We start from the raw sequence: 14,308 nt of genomic DNA on the forward strand, positions 1-14,308 counted from the left end.
ACTTTTGTGCTGATCACACCACTCTTCACATAATCTCTGTGACCAGGCACGTGTCTTGCACCCAGCTAACCTAAGTGTGAATTACCTGCCCGGCTGAGGAGACAGAATCAACCTCACTGACCTGTCAATCAGGATTCACTCCTGGAGTTTGGAGTTAAGTTCATCCAAACCAAATAGCCACTATATAGGGGGAGAAGTTGGACAGAGACACTTAATGAGTTCCATTAAATAGTTTAACATACTATTTTCATCGCCAAATCTCATATTATTTTCTGGTATACTCTGTATACAGAATATTTAAATACTGGTTCAACTTTGATGGTTCTCCTACGCAGAGAGCTGAATGAAGTGCAGGGCTCGGCAATCCAAGAAATCAAAGATTCTAATATTAATTCTCAGTACTCCATTACCAATCAGGCACATTTTATTTATTTCCCATTCCCTGGGCACCCAGTATGTGCCAAGTTTGGTGCTGGGCACAGAAAAATGCAAAGATAAGTAAGTAGTCCTGCCTCAAAGAACCCAAGGTTGTGTTCTTCCCATAGCTAGCCTCCTGTGAAACATATCTGTTGCAAATATTCCCTACACGCCTTTTAAAATTGAAACAAAAATATTAAAGGGGTGGAAAATTGAAACAAAAGAAAATATTTACAAGTCTGCGCGAACGCTCCTATCATAACTTCTGGTATGTGGGTTTTCAAATCCCTTATTCTCAACTCCTACAAGCCTGGTATAATGACCAGACCACAGCTCTGATCACTTCTTTGAAAAATTCGGCTGGTCCTCTCTCAGTCCTCATCTTTGATTCTTCCTAGGTATTTAGCTCCTTGGACCACCTAGACCTTCTGGAAATTTCTCTTCCCTTGGCTTGACTTCCAGTTCTCCCCAGTGTGTGAATTTCTTCTTTGTTTTGCTGATTCTTGCTCTTCCATCCCCTTACTGATGGACGCTGCCTCCTCTTCCCCCCAGCTCTGGTTCACTCTCCACACTGGCTTTGGTTCTAGTTGTATCCAACTACCCCAGTTTGTCTTTCCACGAACTCCCAGCCCTGATAACCTCATCTGAGTGTAGGAATTTGACCGTCATCTCTTAAGAAAATCCCTAAATGAACATCACATTTCTCATCCTTTGCCCTCACCTCAGGTCCTTACTTGCTAAGTGACAAAAGGACATCTCCCCTGGACATAAGCCTAGCTCAGGAGCCAGCCCTGACCCTCACCACTTGCTAACGTGGAGTAAGTCGTTCTACCACCGAGGTCTCAGTGTCTCTCCACAGTAGAATAAGGATGTTGGATCTCAGAAGTTTCATGCGGTTCCAACGACTCTCTGCTAACTCATTCCCAAATCTGTATTTATCTCCTTCTATCTCAAAACTCTTATTATGATCCCACTTTGCAGTTTCTGTTCCATTTTACTGTCAAACTCTTGCCTATGTTTTCTATCAACTGTCTTTCACTGACTTTTTTCTCTTCTTGTCTTTCATTTTGACTCTCCTCTGCCACTTCAGTTATACTCCAATTTGGCCTCTTTTTTCCCCTCCTAACCCAAACCTCCTTTACTAAAACAATATTTTTTAATGCTATTTCCTATGTAAAAATCCACAATGCTCTTATTGTCTATGTTAACTTTCATCCAGGTGGACCTAATAGAAAAAAAAAAAATGTGTGCGTACCCCAATAAGAGATCTGGAAGGTTAGCCTAGCCCAAAGAGCTCGCTGCAAGTACAAAATTTTTCTTTCTTATTTTGTTTCAAAACCAAATCCATTTAGAAAGTGTTTAACAATAGATTTTCCAGTTTACTTCATAATATACCCGTACAGTGGCCATGATGGAAGGGCAATGTATCTCTCCCAGTGCCCATCACTTTGTTCCCTTAAAAATTCTATTTATTTATTTATTTATGTTTGAGGTTGATTGAGGGTCGGGGAATCTGGGATGAGGGGAAAGATCATCTTCTATGTAATACTACTTAAAATATCAGTAGGAGGGGAGAAAGCATACTAGAAAATGGAGAAGTGATTTTAATCGAGGCTCTTCCATGTAAAGTACCAAACTGACAGAGTAACTAACGTCACTTTAATAAGCATCTTTCTGCTGATCAAAAATAAAATTTTCCAGATCTGAGACCACCTCAATTTAACTTCGTTGGGGGTATGGGGATATGATGATGTTCATAATAAATGTCTGAGGCTTAAGAAAATAATAGACTAAACTGATACTGATTAAAATCAAACGGTTTTGAAATAACTTCTAGAAGCAGATGTTAGCAACTTTTACCTTTATAAATGATTCATTTATAACAAATCAAAATATATTAGAAGAAAAAAATGTATGTTTTTTTTTAAGTCATCAAAAGTATAGGCAAGGCAAATAGCGTTATAGAATTGGGGGTGGCATTTTCCCTAAGGGTGGCAGGGACTTCTTAAACCCTGACAAAGGCCCATTGCAATGTTGAAGAAAGTAGATTTATGTCTTTGATTTCTTTTGAGAAACGGCAAGTTCGGAATCAGTGGTGAGCATGTGGTCTGTGTTGAGTTCATGTCAATGCGATTCGTTCCGGGCCTTATGTCCCCAACTGTCCCGTTCTGTCAACACCAGACTGTGAAGGAAAAAGGGAGTCAAGGTGCTGGGCCTTTCGGGAGCAGGATGTGGTTGGTGCATGGGACTTTGTATGACCTGCCTGTGCCCTGCAGGGATGCCACCGCCTCACTTTAATCCTCACCCCTCCTAACGCAGCAAGGGGACTGTCCCCTTGCGGCCCAGCGATTGCTGTGGAAGTGGAGGAGCTGTCAAAGGCAATCTTTACAAAGTGGGGTGTCACCTTCCAGACCCACACCCTGCGACACAGCCAGAAATGGCTCAGTCGTTTCATGTACTCTCACTTGCACCCAAGGAAACTGGCTGCCATTTAGAAAGGCTTAGTGAGGGTTTATCTTGCAACTTCTGGCTCTAATTTTGTTCTTTTGAGCATTAGCTTAAACCTTCCAGTAGTTCCTTCCAGTCTGCAATTTTCTTGACCTTACTTAACCTGCTTTTCCATTTTAATGAACAGTGAGTGGAAACATAACTCAGTGTTAAATATTATTCGCATATTTGCTGAACATACTATTTACAGACCTCTTTTGGATTATGTCAGAAAAGAACCTACAGTTTTTTACAAGTCATGGAATTGTAGTTTTTGTTACGTTGTAAAAGAAATGCACATATCTGAGAGTCTTTGCCTCTGTTTTAAGAATAGGAAACAGATACTCCTTGTCTGATTTTCTTGTTAGCACAAAAGGAAAGCGTTAAGTGTGGGAGAAAAGTTTAATTTCAATATTTCTTACTGTTCTTGCTAAACACTTTGTCTTGGAGTATACACTTTTGACTAGCTAGTCAATAAAGAGAGACTCATTATTCTGTAATAAATATTAATAATAGTAAAAATGTTGAGTATTGCAGAGACAACGTGGGGCACTATGATGTGTATTTCAGTAACTTAACATCTCTCACAGTTTGTCCTTATACTGAAGACCTTGACCTTCTGTGATTTGTGTCTTATCTTTTTCAGAGTACTTTTTATGTGCTTTGCACAAACAAGTAAATTTGAATAGCAAGTTAAAACTGAATTAAACTCTGAAAACTCTTCACACTTTTTTTATCGCCAACTCTCAGCTAATACACTCCCTTAGAAGTTGGTTGGGCAGTCAAGCAATATAATAGTTCAATTACCTGAATAAAATCCAGAGGGCATTAGGAGCCTTTTTAGCTTAACATTAGCTCTCTTGGTTTAAGAGAAGAAAGCTTGCTTTCCATAGCTCAAAGACACAGTCTTCAGACCCCTCTTACCTTATAAATTCCCTTAATGTCATTATCATATCTTCATACAAATGTAGTCCATTGGCCGTAGATACTGAAAGGGCCAGAGAGTAGAGATTCCAGGGCTTATCATTTAATTAAGCTTCAAGAAATATCTTTAAAGACAAACATTAAGTATTATGCCTTATCTACCCTGATTATACTTGTCAAAATATTGGCCACATTTGGAGGGATATACTTCTTATATTTGTTCTCTGCAAGAGAAGGATTAGCATGTGTTCATCACACTTTTATCCACACCTAAGTAAAGCTGATCTTTCCAAGGGAAAATTGCACTTTGTCTTTTATTTTTCTTCTTTCATATTGACCCAAGGGGGTTAATTGTGGGTTATTTACACTTGTCTGTGTCTCCACTGAGTTCTATAAATTACATTCCTCTCCTCTTCCATGGGGACTTGTAACAAACCAACATGAGTAACGTAATGGACTGCCCATGATTAAAATCCTCAAGATTTTTCTCAAGTAAACAATATTAATCATTTTTTAGGAAAGTACAGTATTATCACAGTCACCTATTCTTATTGAAATACAAATCTTGACGATCAATCGATTTCCCTTATAAGACCATGTGAGATAATAATATTTTATAAAATAATAAGAATAACTAACATTTATTGAACACTTACTATATGCTTGGCTATCTATGTTTTATATTTGTCATCTCATTTACTCTTCACAACAAACTCAACAATTATTATAATATTTAGGTTAAATACTTTAGCTTTCCACTAGTTAACGAGGGTTTGCTATGAAGTAAGAAAATAATGTGGAAACCTCAAATAATGAACAAGGTAATTTAGATAAAACATCTTTTTTTATACTTTACTGAGTTATGGAGTTCTAGCTAAAATGAGCAATTTTTAGTGCAGTTGTACTCGTGTACCTTTGTGAGTATTTGCAGAATCCATGTATTACTAACTGCTCTTGTTCAATTTTTTAAATCTGGATTGTTTTTCTAAGTGATCTAAAGTTCCTTGTGTTTGTCAAGATAGAGAAGAAAGTCCATGTGGGAATTGAACCAGTGCTTCACTAATACATGTTCAATAAATACTAGCTTCTTTTTTTTTTGCTGTTGATTTTTTACTCATTCATTCATCCATTCGTTTGTATTTATTGAGTGCTTTCTATGAGCCAAATACTATTCTAAGTAGCAGGAGATACTACAGTGAGCAAAACAGACAAAAAACCTCTGTCTAGCCACAAATAATGGGAGAAGATTTTGTAAGATAAAACTAGGCTAGAAATAATAGCAACTTCTAAATAACACTTCTTCTTGATATTCCTTATTACTATATTTCTCTTGGGTCCTGTGTTATTAGAAGATGCCTGTAATTTTAGCCAATTTGACAGTCCTTTTAAAATTTTTACTGTCTGGGTTTTATTTGTTCAGCTATATTTATGGAGTGTCTACTATAACTTAGCTGCTCTTCTAAAAGGGTAATTAAGGGGCATTTAGTACTGAACAGCACCAAACTTTGCTTTATAATTTTTAAACACAGAAAGACACATTCATAGACACAAAATTAAGGAGGAGCAATTGGGAAATATCTAACATGTTAATACCAACCATTTACAACCAAAGACAGAGAGAGTGACAGCTTTTCAAGCTTGTCACCTGTTATGGGTAGGATAGTGGCAGCAGGTCATATGTTTGACTATCCAAGAATGGGTAGCAGTTAATTGGAGGTGCTCGGGGCTCTGTGTGAGGCTGCCTTGTGTTGAACCGCCTCGTTGGCCCCACCCCTGTGTTCCTTAAAGGAGTAAAGGTCAAAACAGGCATTTCAGGTTCAGACAAAGACTCTGAACCTAAATATCTTGATTTATGAGTTTGTGGCCTGGGGTTTGTTAGATGTGGGGACAATCTATAAAGGGGGACTAGGATTAGATGGGGTGGGCAGAGCCAGGCCTGCTTGGTAATGGGCATTAACTGATGGCTGGTGGTGAATGGGAACATTCCCTGCTACCCAATGGGTGACGCCTACACAGAACTGTCCCCACATGGACAAAAAAAAAAAAAACAAAACAGGAAAGATTTTAAGACAAATGAACTCTTTATACATTTTTATTTGAGTGGGAGGATATTTTTCTTTTTGTCTAAATTTTTAGGCTGTTAAAATTGTATGCATCATCATATAAAGACGTTAAAATTAAGTTTGAAGTTTAGTGGTTTAAACAGAAAGTACAGAATTCACCATGAAAGTAGCCATTTATTAGGCAAGAGAAAGGAAGAATCCATTTTTAAAGGAAAATTCCTTGGATCTTAAGTTGTGGCCAAATATGGAGACATCTGAGGAATTGTATATATGCTCCAGTAACTTCCTTCTGGAAGTGTTGCGGCAAATGTACAGCTAGTGTTACAGCTCTCTTCCTGTCTTCTTATTTTCTGACCCCCTCTTTCCTTGTTCTCCTCCTGCTTATATACCCTTGGTAGGCTCAAAAAGTGTCCAATCAACTACAAGCTTTAATATCCAATCAGCATCAAGCTTTAACATCCAATCAGCAACAAGCTTTAACATCCAATCAGCAACAGTGGGATTCAAAAATTACCCAATCAGGATCATGCGACCAGCGTATCCCGTGGCGATGCGGAGTGATGGGGAGGTGGTGGCAAGGTACCTGACATTTTCTGCATCAGAAGGAACATGAAAAATATTTGGGTCTGTTAATCTGAACAGAAGGGCAATATTTAAAATAGATAAGTGTTATTTTCGATAATGCTCTCAAATGATAATAAATATCATATATAAATATCATATTGTACTAATAAATCCATATCTGGCTTTGTAGACAGCAGGATCAAATACTAAAGAACCAAATTCCAATTTAGAGTGAGCTGTTCCTCAAAGATCTTATACAATTTTCTCTATTTATGAAAGATTGTACAATATCTACATAAATATTAATATAAAAATACTTGTGATCTAAACAGTATTTATTCATTAAAACTGATTATCTGCAGTATTGTTAGAGCAGTGATATGAATTTCTTAGCTGTCTTAATACTGAAACCACTTGTGGGTAAAGAAGGAAATGTGAGCCGGTGAGAATCAAGGAAGACTTCAGGGTTTGTACTGGACAGGAGACATGGACACAGTGGTCCTCACTGGAAAGTTTAGATAAGCAAAGACAAAAACTACGAGTGAAGACTTGCGTGACAATGGAAAAATGAATCTTAGGAAAAAAGGAGAAGAAATTTCAAATGGGTTCTTGGGAACCAATTATAGAGAGGCTATGCCTCCAGTCATATTAATGCATGAATCCATGAAAGGTTATTAACATTTGGTATTTATAATTACTGTTTATACTAGTTTAATTGAAAAAGGATGGATTGAATGAGTACTTACCATTTGTTGAGTAAAATGATTGATAAAACAGATGAGTTCACCTTTGCAATTAAATTTCCCCAATATTCTTACACTTGCACATATGGTAGCTGTATTTACTCAGATTCTGGGAGTTTGTTGAAGGTGATCAAATGTGGAGGCTGTGAACAGTTTTGGAAGGCCTGTGCTCTCCAGGACATAAACTTGGGGTGGTACACCATGTGACGAAAGTAGCAGGAAGAGCCCTTCGGGTGGATGTTTACGTGTAACCCTGTTAAAAACTGTATTTACTGAAATTGCTTTCTATTACATATAGATAAAATGAAGGCAGAGCTTAGTTTTAAAGTGATACAAATTTATGTAAATCTGGTTTAAATGACCTAATCTAGTAAACAATTTACTTCTAAAAGAAGGCCATTCACACAGGGTCACTGTAGAATTGTGCGTGACAGAAGACTTTCATCACCATTTTGTACATTATCAAACAATACCGTGTTTCCCCGAAAATAAGACCGACCCATAAAATAAGCCCTAGCAGGATTTCTAAGCATTTGCACAATATAAGCCCTACCCCGAAAATAAGACCTAGTGAAGGGTGTGGCTACGCAGCGTATCTGCACAACCCATGCATTTCGTGGCAGAGCAGTGAAGAAGACGAGCAGCCCTTCTCATCTGCCCCATGGTGACAGCTGCTATCCCAGAGGTGACCGGAAAAGTGAGGGCAGCCCCACCAACAAGGTCGGCTCCCTCTGGCAGGTCCCGGCCATCCGGTGCCTGCTGCAAGCTGAGGCTTTGAGGGGAAGATAACACATCCCCTGAAAATAAGCCCTAGGGTGTCTTCTTGAGGAAAAATAAATATAAGACCCTGTCTTATTTTTGGGGAAACACAGTACTTACTGTATTGCAGTAAACACAGAACACGTATCTATAGAAATTATTCTCTGCAGTGTGCCACTTTGTCTAGAGCAAGCAATTCTTCTAGTTCAACAGTAAGAGATTCTTGACATTTTCCAGAAAAAGAGGTGTTACAATTTTGTGTTTTAACACTTTTAGTAACAAAAAATGTTTGAAGAGTAGTAGAAGAGAAAATAAGAAAAGTTACTAGTAGCTCTATATATAGTAATAGAATTAGTAATCACTTTTAGATCATCTCTTTAACAATGTGGAATGGAAGTGAATTTTTTTTTTTAAATCTTTGCATTTATTTATTTTTTTTATTTTTATTTTTTTGGCATATTATGGGGGTACAGATTTTAAGGTTTCAATAAATGCCCATTTCCCCCCTCCCCCCAAAAGTCTGAGTCTCCATCATGACCATCCCCTAGATGGTGCACATCTCACTCATTATGTATGTATATACCCGCCCCCCTCCCCCCTCCCACCTGCCCAATACCCTATTACTGTAGTACCTATGTGTCCACTTAGGTGCTACTCAGTTAATACCAGTTTGCTGGAGAATATATCTGGTGCTTGTTTTTCCATTCTTGGGAAACTTCACTTAGTAGTATGGGTTCCAGCTCTAACCAGGAAAATATAAGATGTGCTATATCACCATTGTTTCTTAGAGCTGAATAGTACTCCATGGTATACATATACCACATTTTATTAATCCATTCTTGGATTGATGGGCACTTGGGCTGTTTCCACAGCCTTGCAATTATGAATTGTGCTGCTATAAACATTCGAGTGCAGGTGTCTTTTTTGTAGAGTGTTATTGGATCATTTGGGTAGATGCCCAGCAATGGGATTGCTGGATCAAATGGTAGATTCAGTTGTATCGCTTTAAGGTATCTCCATATTGCTTTCCACAGAGGTTGAACTAGTTTGCAGTCCCACCAGCAGTGTAGGAGTGTTCCTCTCTCTCCGCAACCACGCCAGCATTTATTGTTTGGAGATTTTTTGAGAATGGCCTGTATCAAAAAATCTCCAAACAATAAATGCTGGCGTGGTTGCGGAGAGAGAGGAACACTCCTACACTGCTGGTGGGACTGCAAACTAGTGCAACCTCTGTGGAAAGCAATATGGAAGTGAATTTTGAAATCATTACACATTATACATATTGCAATGTTTTAATTAGCAAAGAAGATCAGCCTCAAGGTTAAATATCCCATTAACTCTGAACCTGAAAACAGAAAGACGTTGACTGTCATTGTTAAAAGTCTGTTGGCAAATTTCATGAGTATTGTGACTTTTATAATTTAATATTGAAAAAACCAATTTATTGAAATTAAACCATTTTAATAAAAGCCTATGCAATTTTTACAGTTTTGGTTATTCAAATAATGGATGACTTTTAGACCATTCAAAACATCAATGAGTACTCATTGGTTAGTAAAACTGAAACACTGAGTTGCATATTTGAGCATGGGAGAGCGTATAATTTTATTTTTTATGAGATTCTTTGAATCCAGGGTGACTGACTTAAAGTCTGAAGGCAAACTGGCATGTTGGCTAGCTGACTGAGAGATTGGACAGAACCCTGCTGGTGTGGGGTTTGGAAAGGAAGAACTGCTCAGTTTTCTCTGTGAAAGTAAAGAGTGGGTGTGGAGAAGAAGTAGGATATTTGACCGGATCCATCAGCTGCTCTTACCAGTTTCATTGACTTTCCCTGGCCTCTTAGTATTTCTGGGGGAATTTATTTTCAGAATCTGACTGTTTGATTCAGAATGCAGATTTTTCCCCCCTAAGAAAACATTGACAAGCTATCCAAGAAATTTGCCTACGTCTTTACAAATGTTGAGGGCTGCAGGAATACTGGCAGATACCAATATGAATTTTGGCGAGGTTGCTCTAGGTTTAGTTCTCAGTGTGGATATATCAAATCCACAAGCTTAGAGATGAGATTGAGTGATTGAGACTAGAGATGAAAGACAGAAATCATAGTGTTCCAACAAGTTTATTAAAGATCCATCAATGTTACATTAATTACATAAGAAATGTACTTCATATTTGGTTTAAATCCATTCTCAAATCTTCATCACCAGATTAGTCCTGCAAAGATAGTGCATTGTATAAATTCCAAGAGATTAAAAGGGGGCAACCAGACTGGAGAAAGAAGTGCAATATAACTTGACACTTGTTTTTCATAAAGAACCAGATTTTTCAAAGGGATCTTTTTGGTTAAGTATCATTAGAGTTAGACTTAATATCAGGGCTTGTGTTACTAGTTACATTATCATTGCCTGGGAGAGTCAATATGTCTTTGAAATGTGAATAGCCCTATTTATCAGTAGGGCCTGATAAATGGTCTCCAATGTCCTTTACACTCTTTCTTATTGTATTGTCCTCACTACAGTCTTCTGGGGCAGGTGGTTATATAATCATACTTAGTGATGGCAGACAAGGGGAGTAGAAAGTTGAAATCTACAAAGTGGACATGTAATTCAATTTAGTTATTAATTTTGTAATATCGACTCACGGTTAAGGGTACGGATTTCAATGTAGACTATCTTCCTCACCTCTAGCTATGTGATTTTAGACTTCGATTTTCTCTTATGAAAAATGGAAATAATAATAAATCCTACCACCTTACAAGATCTATGAGGATTAGAAAAACTATATTTTGAAAACACTTAACTATGTCTGGACTGTGGTTAACAACCAAATCATACGTAGTCATATGTGTCTTTATGTGTAAGAAGCTGCTCTCCATGAAATTCCTTATCAGAGTGGCTTATCTGATTTTCTTTTTTCTCTTCCATTTACAAGGGTGGAAATGCCTGGGAGAAAGAGACTTGAACAATCTGCAGTAATTACAGACTCAATAATGAAGAATTGACTGAATTTTCTTTTGAAAGACTCAGAAAGCCATGGTTTCAGAGAATCATTAAAATCACGTAATAATTAAATGTTATTGACAACATAAATTCCATGAGGTAAAATATGTTTGGAACACCAGCTCAGTTCCATATTCCTCGTTCAATAAAAGGATTGTACCATAGCTGGATAAGACGTTCGGGCTAACTGGTGTGAATTTAATGAGCTATTCCAACATGTTGGCTTTAGATTATATTTTTGGAAAGGTGAATGCTATGTGTGGAATTTTGTCTCCCTTAAAAACATATGTTGAAATTCTAAACCCCGGTACCTCAGAATGTGACCTTACTCAGAAATAGGGCTGTTGCAGGTGTTTTAGTTAAGGTAAGGTCACACTGGAGAATGGTGGCCCCTAAGCCAATATGACTGGCACCATCCTAAGACAGAGACACACGGGAAGAACGCCATGTGGAGATGGGGGAAGAAGTGAGGGGAGCAGCAGAAACCAATGCATGACAAACCACCAGAAGCTGGGGAAGAGCAGGGGACAGAGTCTCCCCACAGCCCAAGGAGAAACCAGCCCTGCCCACCCCTTGACATCGGACTTCCGGCCTCCCGAACTATAAGACAGTACACTTCCGTTGTTTAAGCTCCTCCATTCCTGGAACTTTGTCAGTGTAGACCTAGCAAACAAATACGATGAATAAAAAGTATGAAATGGAGAAATAAGAACTTATTGATTCCAGCAACACGCCAGAGTATTAATTTTTAGAATTTGAAGGGACATTAAAGATTTACTGGTCCAATTCTCTTATTGTGCAACTGAGGAATTCAGTTACAGAGAAAACTCTGTAGCAGATGTGAGCTCATATTTGAACAAGACAGACTCCCATTTCTGGCCTTCTTTTCTCAGTTGCTTGCCATTACTTGTAGAGAAAGTACTGATAACCAAAGTCAAGAATTGCTATAAATAAAATGGACAAGATTGATGAGAGTTTCAGATATTCGGGTCAGGCAAAAGTCACCTTTTTGGGATGATTAAGGAGTACTTACCAGAGGAAACAGGGATAGAGAGAGAGAGAGAGAGAAAGAGAGAGAGAGAGAGAATGATTCTGTCTGTGTTTTGCCTTAAGTTTTGGATTTGAAGGACAAGCAAAATTGGTAGGTAGAATGGTGAAAGGAAGACATTTCCACTGGAGGAAACGGTGGGAGCGTGCTTGATGGCAGCATGAACACACTGGGAACATTTGAAAAAGATGAGGGAGCAGTTTTATTGGTGGATGGTATTCGTATGGAGGTTTAGTAGTAAAGAAAATTGGAAAAGTGGCAGAGGCTTTCATAGTCCATTTTCTGTTGCCTCTAACAGAATACTTGAAACTAGGCAATTGATAAAGAAATTTATTTCTTACAGTTATGGAGGCTGAGGAGTCCAAGGTCAACAGGCTGCATTTGGTGAAGGCCTCTTTCCTGGTGGGGACCCTCTGCAGAGTGTGGAGGTGGCACGGGGTATCACATGGTGTGGGGGCTGAGTGTGCCAGCTCAGATCTCTCTTCCTCTTCTTATAAAGCCACCAGGCCCACTCCTGTGATCACTCATCAACCCATAATCCAGAAATGATTAATCCACTCATGAAGTAAAGAGCCCTCATGACCCAATAACCTCTTAAAGTCCTCGTCTTCAAATACTGCCACTTTGGGGATTAGGTTTCAACATGAATTTTGGAGGGGACAAACATTCAAAGCATAGCACAGGCCTTGCTGCCAGGAGTCAAAGCTTGGGGAAGGAGGGCCATGCTGTATGATAGCTACATTAGGCTTTGCTGGGTGAGGGACTTTGCTTTGATTTTGAGCCCAGGTGTCCCATCTGTCAGGATTCATTACTTTTCTCCCTGGCGGGAGGTACTTGCCAATGGGTAATTCAGATTTGATTATAACGGCATCTGGGAACTACTATGATTTTCTACCTGCTTTTAATTTCTCAAACCTTATTGTTTGAGTGAATGCATGTGTGTTTATGTATGTACCTGCACAGGAGAGAGATCCCCAAGTGAAGCCCCCAAATATGACAGTTTTTTTTTTTTTTTACAAAAAGGATCAGTCTGTTCTAGCTGATTGCAAGCCTTTCTGGGCATTAGAATACTTTGAAAACCACAAGAAAGAGAACCACAGTTCTTAAGACCGTCTGTTATTTGAACCAGAAGATTTGCAACTTCCATCATTCCCAGGTGGAAGAAGTGACTCTTGAAAGGGATTATATCTGTTTATCCTTGGATATCTCTAAGGGGGAAATTCTTTGTAAAGTTTTACATTGTGCAAATACTCATTCAGGGCCATTTTCATTACATGTGCATTAAGAATTCTTGCAATGTCAAGATACAGATTTTAATTTTAGTGTACTATCCTTGCAAGCATTTCTTACAAGCCAGTTAGAAAATGTGGCGATTTCTGCAAAATGATAGTGATTTATTTTAACATACATATAAGTTAAAACATATAAATTTTATATATATAATCACACAGTGAAATGTTAATGACTTTCTGATACCTTAAGTCGCTGTGTGGGGAAAATGACTATTTTTTAAACCAAGGACTGATAAAACTCAAAGTAAAGCAACAATACTTTATATAATAAATAATGCCTGTTCTGCCTCATCCCTTCCCACCCCAAATTATTAAGGATTTTACAAATATTAACCCTTTGCACTCGCTTGCTTTTTTCTCGATTCCTTTATTCTACTCGGGATTTAATTTTTTAAATATCCCAGATCTTACAAAGCACGGCAGTAGAATAAAAAAACTGGAGTTTCTTTTCATACAAACTTATTTATTTGGATTTTTTTTATATTTCAAATTATTGATACATTCAAAGAGTCATTTTAATCTCCATAATTTTTGCTAACCGTGTCGAGTCACACTCGACATCCGAGTGCAAAGGGTTAATTTATTCTAATGCTTTTCAGACTATTATTTGTATTTTTGCTATGGTCTGAATGTTTGGGCCCCCCCAAAGATCATATGTTGAAATCCTAATTCCCAAGGCGATAGGATTAGGATTAGGAGGGGGCCTTTGGGTAGTGATTAGGTCATTAGGACAGAGCCCTCATGAATGACAGGGATTAGTGCCCTTATAAAAGAGGCTGGAGACCCTCACCATTTCTACCCTGTGAGCACCCAGCTTGAAGCTGTTGCCTGTGATCCAGAGAGCAGCCCTTAGCAGACACCAAATCTGCTGGAGCCTTGATCTTGCACATCCAGCCTCCAGAACTGTGAGCAATAAATTTCTGTTGTCTATAAGCCAGTTTGTGGTATTTTGCTATAGTAGCTGGAACAGACTACAACAATTTTTTTTAGAAGAAAATATGTGGGTCATCTT

The sequence above is a fragment of the Microcebus murinus genome, chromosome 27 (assembly GCF_040939455.1).
Source record: "Microcebus murinus isolate Inina chromosome 27, M.murinus_Inina_mat1.0, whole genome shotgun sequence".
Lineage (NCBI taxonomy): Eukaryota > Metazoa > Chordata > Mammalia > Primates > Cheirogaleidae > Microcebus > Microcebus murinus.